At 32.7% G+C, this 16,740-nt stretch overlaps 1 protein-coding gene across 2 annotated transcripts in view; it reads right to left on the minus strand.

The window, feature by feature from the left end:
• The window catches only part of LOC139482443 (glycine receptor subunit alpha-2-like), a 48,612-nt gene extending 32,549 nt beyond the window's left edge, over positions 1-16,063 (minus strand). Inside the window, exon 1 of one of the 2 annotated variants that reach the window (XM_071266338.1) lies at positions 15,949-16,063. The gene's annotated coding sequence lies outside the window, so the exon portion shown is untranslated. Of the gene's footprint in view, positions 1-4,579; positions 4,705-15,948 lie in introns of those variants that run through there. The other variant, XM_071266339.1, reaches the window with a different exon arrangement.
• Between the last annotated feature and the right edge of the window lie 677 nt (positions 16,064-16,740).

Consider the following 16,740-nt stretch of genomic DNA (forward strand, 5'->3'; position numbering starts at 1 on the left):
TTTGTATTTAACGTGCAGGCGTGAAAAAGGTTCGTTTTTTTACCGTGTTTTGTAAAATCGGTCAACGTGCAAGAAAACAAATGTTCGTTCATGTAAAATGGCATTTTTCCTTCGCGTTCTTCCGTGTAGGTGGAAACCCAGTTGAAATAGAACAAAATAATAGAAGCTCTTTGTTAGAGAAGGCGATAAATGCTTACTGTAATGTTTACTATAGTAACAAAATTTTTAAAAGTTAACAGAAACAAATAAAACGACAATTTTCTTCTCAAGTACGAAGTGTTATTTTAAAAACAACATTTGCATAAGTTTTCAATCTATCTATTACATAGTAATGCATTCGCAGCGCGTCATCCCTACACTGGCTTCCATTTCTACGATTGTGAAAATGAACTGGCGTAATGGGGAGATAATTTTGACGAAGTAGAATCCTGACTGCGTGCAGACACTCCCATGTACGCCCCTGTTTATAATTATTCATCTTCAAATATATAATTCTTGTAAAAAAAATGTATGAGCAAAAATTGTATTCATAACTGCATGATCTTAAAAAATGGTTTGCTGTTCGAAAGTTGAATTGATTGCGTCATCTTTAAATATTCAAATCTCTTGATTTTCCTCTCTCAATGACTTTGTCACAATCGAAGGTAATGACTCACTGAACGATTGACAGAAAAAGTCAACCAGTTCTGTTGGGCATGTTTTCAGTTCTCAGTGTCTACTTTCTGATTTGACCTTTGTCCCACCCATTACAGTGTGTTTTACCGATTATGCGGGTTAAACTTTAGGGATCAAAACAGTTTTTTCTCCAGTCGATTCTTTGGAATTCAGTAAATTTGAAACAATTATGTCGTGAATTTGTCTGCACTCAATGACTTGATTAGTAGCTATCACAGACGGGTCAGTTACATATCTTGCAAATGACCTTACATAATCATCTATCATTTATGAGTTTCAAATATCGCTTTAAGAAATTCGTACGACCTAACATAACCCGGTATGATAGGTAACATCAGGCAAATCAGCATTGAATGTCTTTAGGCAGAAATAAATGTGGTAAGCATGAATAGATGCTATATATGATCAATCCTGATTTGGTAAAAAAAAAATCATCATAATGGGTATTGTGTTTTAAAAGTTCATCAATATATATAGGGTTAGAGTCTATATATATGGTTGTTTTTTTTTTGTTGTTTTTATTTTTTTGTCTCGCTTTCATAATGCTACTGTTCCACTTAAGGTTGACGTTTGTTTTAACAAATAACGTATGTATGTGACTTTTTAGGTTCGTATAATGATTGCAGTCATCAAGAGTTCTTCTGCATACATTTATATATACAATTATACTATCCTCTTCGAATGCAACTTAATAAATCAAGGTTTTTGATTTCAAATTCAATGTCATTTAATCTATCATCATATTTAAGATTTATTTTGTATAATATAAAACATAATTAAATACAGCTCTACTTCCGTCTAAATCCGAAACGAAGCAATGTCCGGGCTGTTTCGGATTTGAATTTCAGTATGTAAACGTATACAAATCACAAATTTCATGCCACTTTCATACATTTCATGCGAACATACATTCTAATTATTTATAGTTGAAATGAAAATAAACTGACCGGAACAGGTTTTAACTCTATTCGTGGGACTTCAATTGTTTACTCAATCAACACCCTTATGTTATTGGCGGGAATTTGTAAGGTTAAGATTGTTGACACGAACACGTTTTGAACTAAATGCGAATGACTTCTAGTTTGATGATTAGTAATGTCTACTCAATCAAGTGTTTAGGTATACCGTTATTGTCGAGAACTTGTAAGGGGACGACTATTCAAGATATTCTGGGGTGGGGGCGGAGGGGGCAGGAGGATTTGTTTTTGATCGGTTATTTGGGTCCTACTAAAATGCGCCCTGGAGCGCCCGAGTGAAGAAAAAGCGCCCGGGGAAAAGAAAAAGCGACCGGAGAAGAAAATATAGCGCCCGGGGAACAGAAAAAGCGTCCGGGGAAAATATAAAGATATTTTATTGGCATGAGACAACTTTGTTAAGTTATGGACATTGATCTTTTTTTTTTATTCTAGACCAGTAATTTGCAAATTCAGATAATAGACATTTGTAATAAAGCACAAAAACAAGTATGAATATTTCAATTTTAACATTATAGTATATGAATACTATTTCGAGAGAATGATAACAATGGATCACAGTTTATGCGGAAGATTTATAACATGTAAGACATCAAAAGACATGCTTTTCAAAAACGATATCAAAATGAAAAATGTATAAGACAACTCAAATTTCACAGATAAATATTAATTTAATCATAATTAAAAGAGGTACACATAATAAATCAGCAAGAAAAGCTACATGTACCGTAGTTAAAACAAGGGGGTAAAAAGCAGGTGTTTGGTTTAAATTTAAGTCTAAGCATTAAAACCTTGATAACCATAGCCATTGAAACAGTTTTATAAAAAGATATAAAAAAATTGAGAATGGAAATGGGGAATGTGCCAAAGAGACAACAACCCGACCATAGAAAAAAAACAACAGCAGAATGTCACCAACAGGTCTTCAATGTAGCGAGAAATTCCCGCACCCGGAGGCGTCCTTCAGCTGGCCCCTAAACAAATATATACTACATGTAGTTCAGTGATAATGAACGCATATACTAATTTCCAAATTGGACTCAAGAAACTAAAATTAAAATAACACAAGACTAACAAAGGCCAGAGGCTCCTGACTTGGGACAGGCGCAAAAATGCGGCGGGGTTAAACATGTTTGTGAGATCTCAACCCTCCCCCTATACCTCTAGCCAATGTAGAAAAGTAAACGCATAACAATACGCAAATTAAAATTCAGTTCAAGAGAAGTCCGAGTCTATCTCAGCATCTGTATAAAAAAGTGTTCACCATGCAGTTGCGAAAATATTAGACCTCAGGCACCGATTATTTTTAGTAACAAAATATATATTTTGATCGAGGACAATGTTTTTCATGATTCTTCTATATACTCTTATTTATATTTATTTACTTACTCATATAAAATTTTGAAATCTAAAATGTAAAAGTACAACAACACTTAAGATGTAGCATCGTACATATCCCCATTTATATTAAGGACAAAACAAGCAATGATTATAATTTAAGGAAAAAAATATTGTTAAAAAATATTATTATTTTCTTCTCCCGGGCGCTAATTTTCTTCCCCGGGCCCTAATTTTGCTTCTCCGGGCGCTTTTTCCTTTCTCGGGCGCTCCCGGGCGCTTTTTAGTAGGACCGGGTTATTTATTTTTGTAAACTAAGAGGACAGATTATTCATTTTCTGCACTATTGGAGCAAGATTTTTCATTTTCATTAAAGCAAGGGACTGATATTCATTTTCACAACTATATTTATGATATTCAAAATCATACAATATTTAAAAGATTTGTTTATTATAAATAATACATGTATAGTCAAGTCATTATGTATCAATCATTTAATCAGAATTAATCATTATCCTCTACAGAAATGAATCTTTTATATTCCAACTGCATATACATGTATTGCATTCATACATAGTAGTAAAGTTTGGTTGTAACTAGCCTCTTATGAAAGTCTTGGAAATTATATTTCGCAGAGCGGAGCGAGGAAATTTTTTTGAAGGGTTTTGGAGTCACTGAAGGCTCAAGAAGCTATAAAACAATAATAATATTTATACATTTATTATAAAAAAAATTGGGATGTATTTCCCGATTTTTTTGGGGAAAAAATTAATTTATGAAGAATCTGGTGCCATCTCATACTTTCGATTAGACCTGCTGAATTCTTTATTTTCAATACATTGCAAGTCAAGTAATTCATTTTCAAACTACCACAGAACAAACCATTTATTTTTGTTATTATCAAGGCTGAGTTATTTATTTTCAAAATCCTCCTGACCCCCAGAATATCAAATGGTCGTCCCCTAAAATTAAGATGGCTGCAAATTTTTCAGAATTCTGATTTGGTATATTTAAAAAAAAGATAGGGTATGATTGCCAATGAGACAACTCTTTGTAAAAAACCGAATGACACCGAAATTAACAATAATAGGTCACAGTACGGCCTTCAACTATGAGCAAAGCCCAATCCACATGTATAGCTATCAAAGGCCCCAATTGACAAATGTAAAAATATTCAAACGAGAAAACCAACGGCCTAATAAATGCACAAAAAAATGAAAGAAAACAAAATATGTAAACAACAACAAACACACAACCACTGAATTATAGGCTCATGACTCGTGACAAGCAAATACATACAGAATGTTGCGGTGCTAGACATATAAGCGTACGCCCAACCCTCCCCTAACCTTGGACAGGGGTGTAACAGTACAACGAGAACAAACTATAAAAATCTGTTGAAAAAGGCTTAACTCATTTATAATTTTTGTTAACAACCCCGAGTTTGACGTGTACTCCTAATATCATATTGTTTCATTTATTCATTAACTTTTAAACTTTAGTTTCTTGCATTTCTTTAAATTATAAATCAAACACTATAAGGTAATATAAAAAAATATCTTACTTGATAAAATGTTGTATAGACTGTGTACCTGTTCTACTGTTTTTACTGAAAAGCTGACTCTATCACAGTCAAATATCCTATTCGTTTTATACAACTGTATCCCTGTTATCTTTTAAATTAGCTAACTGTTTCCCTGTCACAGGTGGTACCGTGCTAATGACTGATATTACAGCACTTTATAGTAAACACATTATAATTGGTATTGAACCAAGGACCAATAAAGCCCGCGGAAATCTCCGTCACGTGGGTTAGGTATTGATATGTACTAACTAAGCTTGCAGAAGTTATCCCAAGTATCGTGCAATTTCTAATCAATAGTTGTGGATATATTATTTGCTTCATAAACCGCTATTTTTTACTACGACAAGTATTATTATATTGCTTTCATCAATAACAATATCTATTCTATGAGTTACAAAATTCAACACAGCCTATAGAAATTACGTCAAGCTTTATATATTTTTCAATGAAAGCTACATATTAGATTTCTAGAAAGTATTCATATATAAAATATTATAGGAAAATATCAAGTTCATATGAACGAGAATTGTGTTTTGTAGCTGGTGCAAGTAGATTATATATTTTCGACATTTCAAGTTTATTATTTTATAAGCGTTTATAGCATCGGAAGCAGTTAAAAGTTTTGACAGGCGTTTACAATATCAACAGCAGTATAAAGTTAAGACAAACTTGTACGTTTTCGATGTCAATTTTATAGTATCGACAACATTTAAAAGTTTCGACAAGCGTTCACAATATCAACAGCAGTATAAAGTTAAGACAAGATTGCACGTTATCAGTTAAAATTGTCGACAAGCGTTTATAGTATCGACAACATTAAAAAATTCCGACAAGCGTTTATAGTATCGACAACATTCAAAAATTCCGACAAGCGTTTATAGTATCGACAACATTTAAAAGTTCAGACAAGCATCTTCGGTATCAGTTCTAACAAGCGGTTACGGTATTAACAGCAGTAAACAATAATTATGACAAGAATTTACATTATTACCAGCATTTAAATGTGGCGACAAGCGTTTATAGAACCGACAGCAGTAAAAGGATCCGACAAGCGTTTATCGTATCGACAGCAGTATACAGTTCTCGCAACACTACATGGTATTGACAGCAGTTGAAAGTTATGACAAACATTAACCGTATAGACAGCAGTTAAAATTTCAGACTTATAGATTATCGTTGATCATCTCAAATAGATAGATGTTCTCGCATGAGCCGGTACGGCAATCAAGTTGAGATGACCAATGATAATCTGTTTATCGCCACTTTACCTACGACGACGTTGTCATCTTTATGTCAATTTCATTAGCCAACGCAACGTGCCTCCTAGTTTTTAGCGATAATTTTCTATTTAAAGCGAGTAGAATGATATACAAAATTATCACAAAAAAAGATCAAAGAAAAAAATGCACAAAATAGCGATACAACTGTTTACAATATCAATCGACAGCAGTAAAGAAAAATCTGACAAGCGTTTACGATATCGACATCAGTTAAATGTTCTGAAAAGTGTTTACGTTATATCGACATCAGTTAAAATTCTTACAGGTGTTTATGATATCGACATATGATCAGATAAAAGTTCTTACAAGTGTTTAGGTAATCGACATCAGCTAAATGCTCTGACAAGCGTTTACGATATCGACATCAGTTAGATGTTCTGATACGCGTTTACGATATCGACATCAGTTAAAAGTTCTTACAAGTGTTTACGGTATCGACATCAGCTAAAAGCTCTGACAAGCGTTTACGATATCGACAAAGTTATTGAAATGCATGCAAATATAAACCTAATACTCGGTATGCATATTTTTATTGTTCTATGTTTTTCTATTGGACACCCGGTCCATTTTATAGCATACAGGACATATGCATTATATTGTGCTATGACATCATAAAATTCAAAGCACCAGCCGGTACATACACGATATAGCATTATGCAAAAGGCCTTTTGTTCTGTGACGTCATGAAATTTAGCAAAGCAACTTTTTGAACAGAACCTTTTTTTCTCTCAGTATAACAAATAAAAAGGGTCCGGTATATTATGCCATCTTGGATATCAGAAAATAATCATTGTAGAACTCAAATAAAATATGCAAATTTAAAGAGCTTACAAATTGTCGCGTTCAGTGTACTTTTTTAATTATGTGTTTTTCTGTTTGATTGTTAATTGGATTCTAAGGGAGCTACTATTTGATTTTTATGGGGGGGGGGGGGGGGGGGGGGCTAGGATGAAATTTGAAAAAAAATAGGCAGGACAGGAGTTTTGAGTTAAAAAAGTCAGGATAAACTAGTAAAAAAAAGGCAGGACCGAATAGAGTGAAAAATAAAAAGGCAGGACAGAGATTACAACTAAAAAAAAAAGCAGGACAATATTTTTCATCCTAGCCCCCCCCCATAAAAATCAAATGGTAGCTCCCTAATAATTTAAGGACAAAATCCAGCACTAAACAATACTTCGGAATATTTTTTGCAAAACTTTGAAGTAATTTTTTCAAATGTAAGATTATGCATGGAGATGACATCATCTTTATCATAGGACATGCCGTTTGCAAAAGTTTCTGTTTTGTTTCCCTTAGTTGCACCCGACTGAATTGTCTCTCTATCGAATCAAGGAAGTTGTTACAGTAGACAAGAAGACGACACAGTTCGGTTCCCTAAAAGATGTTGACTGTCTTTAAGAAAACACTTCTATTATATTTCACAAATAAGTTGTCGCTAGAAAACGCAGCATATCGGTGATGCAAGTTTCAGATTTTTCATATCAGTAAAGTATGTTCAAACAAAGAATTCCTTTGATTTTTAAAGAGTCTTCTTTTTAGTTTTATTCGGTACAGTGTCTGCATGGACAAGATGTTATGGAGGTATGACGGGTTTCTTTGTGGGAAATTGTTTTCTTCAAAATTCTTGTTTATATTAAATACTGAATAGCTTCAGCCTTTGATATTTACTTTATCTTAAACTAATAGTATGTGTTCAAATCGTTCAGCTGGCTTTTGAAGAGTTAACTCCCTTATGGGTTCTATACACCCTTAAGTTGTGTTTCGAAACTGTTTAATTTTTGCTAACAGTATTTCGACAGAAACTATGCATTAACAGCCGTTCAACCCCTAACTGACAAACTGCAGCTCTTTAGCTTACAATGTATAATGCAATGTAATGTAAATTAATATGTTTTTCTGTATACCTTTGTTCAACTTAAGTGATACCAGAATAAAACGATATATACTTATACAAAACTTCAACAAAAACACACGTGTCTATTCTATGTTTCGAGCCATGTCTATTCTATGTGTCGAGTCGTGTCTATTCTATGTTTCGAGTCGTGTCTATTCTATTTGTCAAGCCGTGTCTATTATATGTGTCGAGTCGTGTCTATTCTATGTGTCGAGTCGTGTCTATTCTACGTGTCGAGCCGTGTCTATTATATGTGTCGAGACGTCAAACCTTCCGGGTAATACTAAAACACGTATGACCTAAACCGTATACCGTGTCTGCGAAATCAGGACTTTTTATTAGATAGATAGTTTATTTTCATAAAACCATGCAAGTACAAAGGTTACAGAGAAGTTAAAAAAAAAATTATATTAATGCACAAATGTTGTTTTTAATTAACAAAGCTACTAAAACTAAATTGATATATTGTTGCTTTTATTAACAATTTTCCGTCGTTTAATTGCAGGTTCTTAAAGTCTATTAGCTTTATTGGAATGATGGCATACAATTGCAATTTGCAAGATTCGATAAATCATTGCAGTCTATATATAAAAGTTAAATTGAAAATACTCATTAATGCGCCACGTCTATATTTAAATGTTATTCTGCTGATGCTCCGACATGCTATTTGAAAAACAATCAACGTAAAATGCATGTTTCGTTTAAGTAATACACATAATCAAGAAGTCGGTCAAATTACAGTTCAGTTGACGTTTGAATAGAGAATAACTGAAAATTCTCGTAATATAGTTTTACTTTATCACAGAATATAGTTAATAAAGATGATAACCTCTTTTACTTAATCGTTTGAAGACATCCTTTTGACCTACAATTGTTTACTATTCAAATCATAACTTGGGTGTATAGTTGTCTCATTAGCACTCATACCACATCTTCTTATATTTATCCACACAGCTTTTTTAGTTTGAAACTTAAGGTTTTGTTATATTTTAGTAAACTAAATACAGTGGAATACGGGGGCACAGACTTACGGACTAATTGAAACATTTTACGAACAAATTGAAAAGGGCTCAGCTCATCAGATCAATACATGCTTTAAAAAAAGGGGGGTCCAACACATGCAGGTAATATAAAGGGGGTTCAAAAATGTTGGACCGTACAAAAGCATGAGTTGTCCAAACTCCGGACCCTTCTTTTACCCACTACATACTCTTGTTAAGTTTAATTTTAAGTTCGTTAAGTTTGAGCAAGATTCTGTGAATCGAGGGGAAATTAAAATTTCAATTTAAGTTTGTAGAACCATTTATTTTATGATGTCTTTTGAATATTCTATTCTTTTGCAATGTTTGGAACATATATATCTATAATAATTAAGGGGGCTCCTGGGTATAAATCAAAATTTTATTCTAATACATGTATAAGATTTCGCTATATTATTTTATATAAATGAACTTTATCATATACTTAAAAGAAAAATGAAATAAAAAAATGGGGTCACTGTTCATTTAAGCTCACAATCTGCCTCCGGAAGAAGCATACATTTTTGTTAATGTCCTTTTTTTCTGTTGAACTAATAGGAGAAATTGAGGTATTATCGAAATAGAAAAATAACCTAATTACAGAAATCGCTTAAAATTTTACAATTATTTAGTTTATGTACAGCTTATATGAAAACAATAATAAAAAAAATATAGGTTACCGATGAGATAAAAAAAGATATTTCAAATTTAATGCCAAAAATGGCATTTTTGCACCAAAGGAGATAATTTGGAGCTTTTTCAATGATATAACATTTAAAAAGTCATCTGGGGCCAAACCGAATCGATTTTTTTTGGTTGATTTTTTACCATATTATAAAGTAATAAACTAATAGTGTAATAAATAAAATTTGTAATGAAAAACTAAAGGTTCAATTTTTTGCTGAAATTTTTGTACCCATGAGCCACCTTAATCATACTTTTAATACAAACTCTGTATCACATGAATGTTTTTATTTAACCAAACTTCAACGTTATCAGGAAGTTCGTAAAAGATGGATGATGTTTCAGAACCCTTGGTTTTGTATTCAAATATAATTTTCTCAAAATTTTAATTGAAAATTTAAAGTTTAAAAAAAATAAACAAAGAAGCTATATACGAACACCAATATTTATGGGACACAAATTTAATTACATACGACTATGATAATAATCAAAACAGATTTACTGCAATGTTCCATGAAATTGGATCATCGATCATGATACTCTGCTTGCAAAATAAGATATTTAATAATTGAGATTTTCAATTAATTTTGTATATTAAATTCTTTGAAGCCGAAAAACAATTTATTCGTTTGTAAATTTTATGTTTTCTCTAATGAGTCTGGTAATGGTATTACTAAAGTTGCAGAATTTAACACTTTAACATAACTTTTTCTAATTACATTGGAAATTTTTTTTTTAAATCATACCAAGATAGACTGTTAGTTTTCTCGCTTAAATTGTTTTCATTTGTAATTTCGGTGCCTCTTATAGCTGACTATGCGTCATTTACTTTTCTCATTGTTGAAGACCATACGGTGACCTATAATTGTTAATTGTTGTGTCATTTGGTTTCATTAATGAAGAGTTGTCTTATTGGCAATCAAATCACATCTTATTATTATACTTAGTGTATTTTGATGTGGGGAATGTATAAATACCCTTCTACGTGAGGGTTATGTTTTATTAGATGTTTTTTTTTAATTAAGCTATTGTATCGATCTGATGAGTTTAGCCCTTTTCAATTTGTTCGTATAATGTTTTCTTAAGTTTTTTTGTTACACTACTGTCCCAAGTTTGGGTAGGCTAATGGTTTGGCGCAAACAAAGTTCAACCAGGATACATTCTCTACATGTATGTGTCTGTACAAAGTATGGAGCCAGTAACTCAATTGCCGAATGTTCGTGTCTGTCATATGTGTTTTGCATTCCTTGTTTTGTACATAATTCAGACTGTAGGTTATCTCGTATATGAATTGTTTAACATTTGTCATTTCGAGGCCTTTTGTAGCTGACTTTGCATTATGGGTTTTGCTCATTGTTGAAGGCCGTACGGTGGCTGATAGTTGGAAACTTCTACGTCATTTGGTCATTGATTTTGGAAAGTAACTTTGAGATGACGAACAGAAATAAAAACGATGTTTGTTGCTGTGATACTCAATATTGTTTCTGTTCTATTGTGTACACCAACTGTTACAGATGAATTCAATAGTTAATCCGCGCCAACAATATTTGTCTATACCCCTTACCGAATATGAAATGGTTACAGTGGTTTTCCCCTAAAACAAACTCCACAGAGAAAGTGGTTGTGAACTTATGTTTTTCAGAAGGTAAAACAGTTCCCAATGGACAAGTGAGATTGTATGGTTGTTTATGTACTATTCCCATGATAAATTATTCATCGATATAATTACGACATATATATATATATTTATATTTATGTAAAACAGTACGTTTGTGGTTTTTGTCCACCACTATGAACAAACTTTCGTGCAGTGTTACAAATAGATACAGGTCATATGAAGGAAGCCCAAAATAGCTTGCACGTACAAAAGCATGATTGTCAAACAAACAAAGGGGTTCCAATCCCCGGACCCTCCTTTTATCCACCACTGCGTTATACAATTGTCATACTATATATATATCTTTACTTTCATATTCAAAACGAAATACAAGTATTACAAACAAAATACACGAAACCTTAGTAAAAGCAACAAAGACTCAACTGTAAAGGCTGGTGAATCAGGTTCTCTGGAAGATCTATCAGAGTCTTATCTTTTTTTAAGTAAATGGTCGAATCATTAGGAATTGATCCGATACTAGTAAGTAAAAACATAATTAGAAAGAAAACCCGCACCATTTGAAAAGAAAAAAAATAGAGACTTAAATTACCAAGCTCAGTAAATGTTCAAATCGACAGCTAATCCTAGTAACCCTTACCCAAATTTGACCACATTCATTTTGTGTGTACTAAATAAATGTTAGAACCTAGTTGAGAGACTTTCGTTTAGACTAGGGTAGCCAATGACAGAATGTCAACCTATTGTGAAGTTTAATTCTAAACTGTTGAAAATTAGTTTACATTGTTTTCAAACGAATGTCATTAAGGGGGAGTGCGACGGGATAAACCTGGCTAGAAATGATTGGCTAGAAGTGGGAGTCAACGATGGGAAAGAGAGGAGAGGAAACCGCGACAAGAGGCTTAGAAATATATATGGATATTTTGGAATTTCTTAGACTAAATGTTGTCTTGGAGTAAAAGGTGAAAATGAGAGTTATGGGACCAATCCTCATTTGACCTTGTCTGTTTTCACACAGGTCATTATTTTTCAAACATACCAGTCATCAAGGAAAAAACACCTTACAATAAATAATCGATTCTTAAATGCATACAGCATACATTTATAACAGTATATTTTAAATGGAAATCATATGACAAAATTTCGAAATTGGACCGCTAAGAAATATGTGGACTTGGCTTCCATCTCAGATTATGTAAAACATATCACCAAACGCATAAAAAGTATTTATAACAAGAATGTGTCCCTAGTACACGAATGCCCCATCCGCACTATCATTTTCTATATTCAGTGGACCGTGAAAATGGGGTAAAATCTCTAATTTGGCATTAGAATTAAAAAGATTATATCATAAAGAACATGTGTACTAAGTTTCAAGTTGATTCGACTTCAACTTCATCAAAAACTACCTGGAACAAAAACTTTAACCTGAAGCGGGACAGACGGACGAACAAACAGACGGATGAACGAACGGACGGACGAACAGACGAACAGACCCGAAAACATAGTGCCCATAAATGGGGCATAATATTCAGCCTGGTTTAACACAAATTCCATAAATGATCCTTCTTACTGTGATTAATTCGTTCCGTTATCAATCTGTTATAATAGTTCTTGCCTTAAAAAGGCATTTACATGCATATGGCAAAGACTGAATCTTATATTTCTTACTATATAAAACACTAAAAGTCAATTAACTAAAGTGTGTTATATAAGCAATTTATTTAAAGTGTCTTTTCATGAGAAGTATTTGGATAGCGTGACAGACATGATGAAGTACCCACAAGTAAAAAGTTAAGACAGAAAATTTCAATCACTGACCCAGACGGTAGTTGACGATGTATTATTTATAGATCAAAAAGGTTTTTACCGCACAGATGATGCAGACGGTGCAACCGACATGATATTGCAATATGAGAGCAGTTATTTGATTTTAACTTATATATAAAAAAAGAAGATGTGGTACAAGAGACCAAAATGACACTGAGATTAACAACTATAGGTTACCGTACGGCCTTCAATAATGAGCAAAGCCCATACCGCATAGTCAACTATAATTCATACAGAATATCGCGAGGTTAAACATGTTATAGGGGGATCCCAACCCTCCCCTAACTTGGAACAGTGGTGTAACAGTACAACATAAGAACGAACTATAAAAATCAGTTAAAAAGGCGTAACTCATCAGATAGATAAAAATACGAATACTACAAATACAAATGGACGTGGATATTTCTGTATTCTTTATGCATATGACCCATTCTTTTCTATTTTATTCTACATATTTCAGCTCCCTGTTACTCTTTTAGCTCTTTTATTTTTTTTGTCCAAATTTCTCTATATATATGCTTCATATATTTTGCCATTAGTTATTCTGCACTTTGTGTGCATTATTTTTGTATCCTGTAAACCCCATTGAAACCCTCATTCCTGTAAGGAAGTATTATTAATGCCTTTTCGAGCTTAATGGATAGAGATAAAAACTAGAATTATAAACGTCAGGAGATCTTCCCGATTTAAAGGTTGTGCAGTATTGAAATTTAATCAAAGTTCATGCATCCAATACTGCACTTAATGTAGAAGTCCTATAGTTAATTGTAGTTAATCAAATGAAAAAAATCTACAAAGGAAAGTTTATCATTAGAACAGACAGTTCGGAACCTCTCTACTTAGGAGCGATGCAACTTCTGTTATGATTGATACAAGTCAATAAGACATCGTGGTTTTGTCCTTCGTAATTGCCTGACTGTATGATTAAAGAATTACAATTTATATCTTTGAAAAAGTCGTAAGTGTAGAAACCTTTTTGTTATTTAATTCGAAAATGTTGTTTCTTTATTATTAAAATACTAAATTTCTTAAGTTTTTGATGAATTTTGCTTCTGCGAATGATCGGAGAGATTCGATAAGATGGGATTAACTACTCAAATAATTAAATGGATATTATGAAAGAAATGCATGTTTAAAATAAAGAAAACATAACAAACCTTCTGTTCGTCGTCTGAAAGATCTTTACTTAGTTAAAGGGACATAATTATCAAAAGTGGTTCGCGATTTTGTATCAAGTAATTAGGCCACACCAATTTGATTAATAGTTCTTTGGATTTTCCCGCTCCTGTTTTGGAGAAATTGACTTTTCAATAAAAAAAAATAATTACCGCTTCCGTAAATTTTTGGGCCGCATGCCGCTCCAAAATTAGTTTATCTTTGACATTTTTTTTCTCGTAGACGTTTTTCTTGTGCATATATTGCTCCTACCAATTCAAACGCATGTGTGATCAATCGATTTATTAATAAAAGGTCAAAAATCGGTATGCCAACATGAATTTGTGTCAGATAATCATTTCAGTAGTTATTAAAACACAATTATTTGAAATGGATTTCGTTTTTACCTATGAAACCTGTTCTAGAACACAAAATAAAAATCTTTCGTTAGACGACCACGATCACAACAGTACTCGTTAGAACCATTGCCATTCCCGATCATAACAGTACTCGTTAGAACCATTGCCATTCCCGATCATTAATTCAACAGACATATTCAGTGTAGTCCGAGATTAATCTGACGTGCAACGTCTCTTTAGACAGACAAGATATGTTTTTGTTGTCCAATGGTCCCATCTTGTCAGGTAAAACAGTCGTTGGACGTCAGAGTAAACTTGGACTAAAACAGGCATAGATAGAGCTATTTTGTTTTTGATGAAATTGACATTAAATTAACATGATTTAAAAAAAAAATGACATAATCTTATTTTGATGAAAACCCATATCCCCTGTTAGTCTATTGACATGCACTCAGAACTCTTTTGTAATTGACAATTAAAGCTTAAGAGTTCCAATATTCGAGATCAAAGTGGTGGTGGCCTGCAAATAATAATAAGACATGTTGATGCAACCACTTTCAGTTTGAAATACATTTTAAGTTTCAGGGGCAAAAGGAAAATGTATTTTGCCAAATCAGAATAATGCATGTGAATGTGGTTTAAGGACTTTAATGTATTTAAAGGGAATATGTTTCACTACACTGAGATCTACATGCGTACCAATATAACTGACATAACTATTTTCTCAAGATGGTGTTGAAATATTCACCTCACTCTTTATGTTGATCCTATTAAGATGCCACCTCTGTTATGATAAGTCAATAAGACATCGTGGTTTTGTCCTTCGTAATTGCCTAACTGTATGATTAAAGAATTACAATTTATATCTTTGAAAAAGTCGTAAGTGTAGAAACCTTTTTGTTATTTAATTCGAAAATGTTGTTTCTTTATTATCAAAATACTAAATTTCTTAAGTTTTTGATGAATTTTGCTTCTGCGAATGATTGGAGAGATACGATACGATGGGATTAACTACTCAAATAACAAGCATTAGCCTTTCAAAAAGGGCTAGTCGACTCTTAGCTGATGAAAATGGAAAGTGCTCTCGCTTTGTAGATTTATTCATTTAATAGAATAGCCACGTGCATCAATCAACAAATTTTACCACACACGTGAGGTCACACGTTATGAAGTAGTATATATCGTTTAACGTTGTTGTTTACGAAACTCCATAAGATTCGACTATTTATAGATAAAAGTTACCTGTGTACCAATATCATGAATATGCATGATTAATGACCAGGCAAAATCTAATTGCTAAAATAGAGAGGACAAATCCGATACTCTACGGGATTGAAGGACATTTACTAGGTTTGGATTGTCCTAACCAATCAATAAACTTTGATTATTTACGTCTCGTAATATCTTCCAATCAGGTAGCAAGAAAAATTCACGCACTTACTGTCTATCGTTCAATTCTTAATATCGACTCCTAGGAGTCGATTATTAAATGGATATTTTGAAAGAAATGCATGTTTAAAATAAAGAAAACTTAACAAACCTTTTATTTCTGTTCGTCGTCTCTGTAGTGTACGCGCTCAAGGCACATAGGAATAAACATACAACTTTATGGTTACATGGTTTAATATAAACTAACTAATATCTACAGCAATACACATGATTTTATAACAAGCATTAAAGATCATCAAGTAGAAATACAGATCGTGGGAATCTAAAGATAAAGGCACAACTCATGTCACTACATCCGATGATGCATACAGTTTATAGTACCGGCAGCTGATTTAAACGTAAACAAACTTGAACTGATAAATATCAACACTGTAAATTACATTCCTCTTTTCCTTGGATTGATAATTATATTATTGAAAGATTAATTTCCAAAATAAACACTTAGCGTAATTAAGAACTTATTTAATCTAAAGAAATTGTCTCTAAAATGTGTGAAGATAATCTAATGAAACCCTACATGATTATACTATATATACAGTCTATAGCGAACATTAATTAGTTCATCACAAAATCTTTAAAACGCTCTGGTAACTTTTGATTACGTTTTGGTCTTGACGGTATTGATGAATCCTCACGAAGGTTAAGTTCTGGATCTGTATGTTCATTTTCATATGTGTCTTCAATATTAGTGTCAATGTTTTCGTTCACCAAAGTTTCTTCTTCGTTTATTTGTCCGTTAAACTTTTTAACAAATGAACTGTTTCTTTGGGAAATGGTTCCTTCATTGTTCTTTAAAGTAAGACGAGATCCTTCTCCCTTGACAACATAATCGTGTTCGAATGATGTTGACAGTTTGTTGGTTTTAGTCTGTTTTTGTAACACT

The sequence above is a fragment of the Mytilus edulis genome, chromosome 7 (assembly GCF_963676685.1).
Source record: "Mytilus edulis chromosome 7, xbMytEdul2.2, whole genome shotgun sequence".
Lineage (NCBI taxonomy): Eukaryota > Metazoa > Mollusca > Bivalvia > Mytilida > Mytilidae > Mytilus > Mytilus edulis.